Consider the following 5352-nt stretch of genomic DNA (forward strand, 5'->3'; position numbering starts at 1 on the left):
CCAGTGGACTGTGCCGGTTTTAAAAGAGTGAGGGAGGCATGCAGTGCAACGAGGAAGGGATAAAACTAGATTCTGGTTCTGTGAAAGTCCTTTGGAACCTGGTGGCTTTTTGTTTTGTTTTGTTTGGGCACATTCAAAAATGAGAGAAAGTTCGTGGCTAGCTCTCTCTCCTGCATCTCTCATGAAAGTTGCTAGGGTTCCTTTAGTCTTTTTGAGGATTATCCCTATTTCATCTGCAAGGTTTTCTTTAAACATACAGCGTGTACCCACATGTGGCTTCAGTGTGTTGCTGAAATCCCAAGTGTGACTCAACAACGTCTCCATTCCTGTTTTTACAGGCTTACAGTAGGAGTTACCAAAGTTTTTCACATCATGGAACTCACACAAATGCTATTGGTACAGTACATGAGGCCACGTTGGGTCCTGTGGTGACTGGGGGATGCCAGCTTCCCACCACCTGCCCTAGCCCAGCCACTCCAAGAACCAAGAGCATCCACTGTTGCCTTTCACAAAATTGATTGATTGATTTGAGGGCAGAGGGAGAGAGAGAGCAATCCCATCCATTGGTTCATTTCTCCCAGTGCCCACAATGGCCAGGGCTGGGTTGGGGCCAAAGCCAGGAGGTGGGAATTTAATGTGTGTGGCAGCAACCCCATTTCTTGAACATCACCACTGCTTCCTTGAGTGTGCATTAGCAGAAGCCTGGAGTCAGGAGCCAGAGCCAAATCAAATCCAGGCACTTTGATGTGCTAGTGACTTAACCACTGGGCAAAAAGCCTGTCCCCATCTGTCTCTTTTCATGCATCACAGTATGTGAAGCACTCCCCAGGAAGCTCTGGCCCAAGCCAATGGGAAAACTGGGTTTAATATAGTCAAGCACCCTTCACACCATTTTCCTGGAAAGAATCTGCTGAAGCATGTGATGGTCAGAAAGTGTAGAGTTCAGGAAAATGGAAAGAATAATGGAATAGACCAGTGTCCATCAAGCATAGGTGGTAAAAAAAAAAAAAAAAAACAAAAAACAAAAACCGGGGGCACAATCATACAGTGGAATTTAATAATAAACATATATATATATAATGACAAATAATAATGGAATTTGTTAATGAAGAGGAAAGATCTGATTCCATGTTCTCATATGGTGAATGGTGAATGCCAAAGCACACCAGTTGGAAGCCAGCCACCAAAGAGACATACTGCTTTACTGCATTTATGTGAACCTGGACAGCTCCAAAAACCATCTCAATGTGTGAGTACTGGTATTGTGACAGGGGTCTGGGCTATACAAGTATGGACATTTTCTCTTAAGATCCATGAACTTCGCAGTACATAGACTTTCTTAAGCAAAAACCCCATAATCAATCATTAAAACTCTAGTGAATACACATGCTGAAGTGATAATGGGTGACATGTACTGTTGTCTGTAACTTACTTTGAAATGAATTAAAAAATAATTATAGATTAATGGTTGGATTAAGAAATGGAGAGAAATATAATAGAACAAGTAAAGAAAAACATTGATGGTAGAATCCAGGATATTCACTGCATAATTGTTTCAATTTTTCTGTGTGTTTAAAAATTTTTATGACAAATTTAAATACATTTATTATTTAAATTTCATTTGAATTTGATTCTAAAATTTTAAATTTAATTTAATTCAGAACAATTTTAAAATTTAAATTTTTATTTATAAATTTATAGTTTTTTAAAATATATGAATTTAAAAATTATGGTATAGTAATGTGAGAAATTTATAAAAAGTATTTGTTCTATTCAGAATAAGGAAGCTCTTGTGCACTTATAGATGTTAAAGAATTATTGAACAGGAAATAGTCTAAGAGACTTATTTCAGTGAATGCTTTTAACAGACAAGGAATGGAGGCCCAGAGAGATAAGAGATTTGCCCTAGCTTACACAGCTGGTGAGAGGCAGGACCCAAGCCATTAGCCTGAGAACCCTCTTAATTCTATCATTTAAAGAGAACTAAGATAGAAAGGTGTTGGCTTCAAATTAAAACATTGATATCAAAATGCATTTTAGAATTGGAGTTTTGGGGCCAGTGCTGTGGTGCAGTAGGTTAATCCTCCACCTGTGGCAACAGCATCCCATATGGGCACTGGTTCTAGTACCAGCTGCTCCTCTTCCCATCCATCTCTATCCTATGTATGGCCTGGGAAAGCAGTAGAAGATGGCCCAATACCTTGGGCCCCTGCACCCGCATGGGAGACCCGGAAGAAGCTCCTGGTTCCTGGCTTTGGATTGGTGTAGCTCCGGCTTTTGTGGCCACTTGGGGAGTAAACCAGTGGATAGAAGACCTTTCTCTCTATCTCCCCCCTCACTGTCTGTAACTCTACCTCTCAAATAAATAAATAAATAAATCTTTTTTAAAAAAGAATTGGAGTTTTATTTCTACCTAATAATATATTTCTGCAAATTATAATCCTTAGGATCTACCCAAGCAATTAGTTCAAACACCATATTTTTTTTAAGGTTTGTAGACACTGTGGTTAAAAAAGGAATGAAGCAGTGCTTTATTTTAGGCAGCTTAATTAAAGTCTTTAGCATCTCATCTGTTTATTGCTTTATTCTAGAGCGTTTTTGCAATGCCCAACTGCTTTGGCAGAGCACAAAGAAATATAGTTATTAATGACTATTATCATAACCACTTCACAAAGTAATATGTATTCAGACCTTCACCCGTACTTCCTAGAAGCCAAAGTTTCACACCAACATTCCTCAAAGCCAAGCCGCTTCAGAGGAAAATACACATCTGAGTCATCAAGAGCTATTACTAAACCGTTTCAGAGGTTCTGAGTCACTGCCTAAAAGGAGATTCAACTTGGGTTTAAGTTGAGGAGAAAATAGAGGGGTGACGTTTAATGTTTTTCTTACCCTTCATTTGTACTGGCCTTTACCATGTGTCCTTGCGCTGCTCTGCTTACTACTCTCCTCCAGGAAGGAGTAGACTTGGGGACGCCGAGCTTCTGTCCAGTGAGCAGTGTGTCTGAACGCAGTGGATTCAGCCCGCTTCCAGGTTCTGTACTGCGCTGACACCAGCTGCTGCTCCCTTCCCCAAAGCCTACCCCAGAGAAGCTACAGAAGTGGGTGACAGCATGGATCTGGGAAAATGGTCAACACCCCCTCACCCTGTGAGAAACTCCTGGAGAGACAGAGGCTGTGCAGAGCAGGTGCAGGAGGTGAGCGACTACAGCCTGGGGCAGAAAGCAAGAATGGAGGGACCAAGGAGGGCTTCTAACGTCTGCTCCTTCTCTGCACTGCCTGGCTTTGCATCCTTGTTTGCCCTGTTCTCACCGAAACCAGCAGCTTCAGCCTGCCAGTGACATCGGGGTGTATGAAAGAGAGCCCTGCAAGAGCCCTGCTGGGTGAGGGTCGTTGAATACCTATCAGGGTAACATCTGCTGGGCACCTCTTCTCGCTCAAACTCCCTGGGCATCAGGTGTTAATCTAAGAGACTGTTACCCTGCAGAGTGACACCAAAATTGTTTCCTATTGATCAACTGGTAGCTGAGCAACCAGCTCTGGGGCTTGTCCCTACCTCTGTCCATAAACCTGCCTGGAGGGCAGCTCTTCCTCAAAACATGTCACCAGAAAGGGTAGCTTACAACAGAATGTGATTCCCCAGGGCAAGATAAACCTAAAGATGGCAATTGGGACAAGAAATGTCCATTGGACATTGTTACCAAATGAGGTAGGTTTGCTCCCTGTTGCACAGAGATCAATGTGGGACAGTGCCCTTTAAGAAAAGAAAGGGCAGTGGAACGGAAAAGGAGACAGGAGGCAAGGCTCAAATCTGCCTTCCTGGTCAAGGGGCAAGGGTGAATTTATGGCTTGGCTTGGAGAGTGGGAAAGTCCAGGCTAATCCTAAGCTGACTATGTGAACTTGCAGACTTTGTTCTATGTATGGCTTGGATTGTAACAAATTGGAGCACAAGTCCTTGATTGTCGCACTGTATCTGCAAACCAAACAAAACCTTTTAACATTCTGTTACCAACAGGGCAAAGTGTTTCCATAAAATATGTTATGCTGCACCTGCACAAGAGTTCAGCATTCCGTATCAGCAGAGGAAAATCGCTCACTATCCTGTGTTAACTACAGAGTTGAACAAGTTTGAGCTGGTTCCGCGGTCACAAAGTTAATGGAGCAAGAGTTTAAAATAACCTTTGTGAAATTAGCTGTGGCTTTGCACTGCCCCCGGTCACAGGTCCCAACAGGTCCCAGGAAGACCAAGACTATGAGCAGGGAAGGCACAGCAGCTGTGTGCTTCATAAGCTTGTGCAAGACACAATCAAGGATGTATCACTATGCCCTGGACCAGTATCACCAAGGAGCCACTCCAGGTCTCCAAGGACAAGTTCACCAAAGAGGAAGTGAGAGGAGCGGAACAATGTCATGACCTATGGAGGAAGGTAGCTGTCAAGAACTTTTCTCCTTGGCCCCTGTGCCTAATAAAAACCTTTACAAAAAAAAAAAAAAAGAAAAAAAAAAAGAAAAAAAAAAAAGAAAAAAAAAAAGAAAAAAAAAAAAGGAGGGGGGCTTAAATGTGATAATTATAAAAAGTAAATTATGTGATCAACAGGATGACTTAACTGAAAAATGGACTTGTGAGGTAGGAACATCGGATTGAGAAATTTTCCCAGAAGGTAGCAGGAAGAAAAGAGTAAAGACGGAAAATATTTTTAAAAAATGCAAATGGGATGTGGAGAATAGAAACCAAGTTAGCAACATCCAGAAGGAAAGACCTTTCCAGTGATAATAACGATAGATGTCCTGGGGCCAGCTCTGTGGCAAAGCTGGCAAAGCCACCGGCAGCAGTGCTGGCATCCCATATGGGCACCGGTTCAAATTCTAGCTGCTCCACTTCCAGTCCAGCTCTCTGCTATGGCCTGGGAGAGCAGTAGAAGATACCTCAAGTCCTTGAGACCCTGCATCCACATGGAGGAGCTGGAGGAAGCTCCTGGTTCCTGACTTCGTATTGGCGCAGCTCCCAGTGGATGGAAGACCTCTCTCTCTCTCTCTGTCTCTGCCTCTCTGTAACTCTGCCTTTCAAATAAATAAATAAATCTTAAAAAAACAAAATGTCTGCAAACTCTGATCTTTTCTAGACAAGGTCATAGTCAAAGTGGAAGTTGTTTCCTCCCTTCATAGAAAGGTACCTCCTTCTTTGATGGCCCGTTCTTTCCACTGGGATCTCACTCACAGAGATCTTTCATTTAGGTCTTTTTTTTTTGCCAGAATGTCTTGGCTTTCAATGCCTGAAATACTCTCATGGGCTTTTTAGCCGGATCCAAATTCCTTAAGGGCTGATTCTGAGGCCAGAGTGCTGTTTAGGA

General features: G+C 42.5%; 1 long non-coding RNA gene across 1 annotated transcript; it reads left to right on the top strand.

The window, feature by feature from the left end:
• The first annotated feature begins 2851 nt into the window (after window positions 1–2851).
• On the top strand, window positions 2852–5098 carry LOC138849437 (uncharacterized). Its single transcript, XR_011388307.1, has 2 exons — window positions 2852–3197; window positions 4017–5098. It is a non-coding gene; the product is annotated as an uncharacterized lncRNA (long non-coding RNA).
• The last annotated feature ends 254 nt before the right edge of the window (window positions 5099–5352 follow it).

This window comes from Oryctolagus cuniculus, chromosome 4 (assembly GCF_964237555.1).
Source record: "Oryctolagus cuniculus chromosome 4, mOryCun1.1, whole genome shotgun sequence".
NCBI classification, from domain to species: domain Eukaryota; kingdom Metazoa; phylum Chordata; class Mammalia; order Lagomorpha; family Leporidae; genus Oryctolagus; species Oryctolagus cuniculus.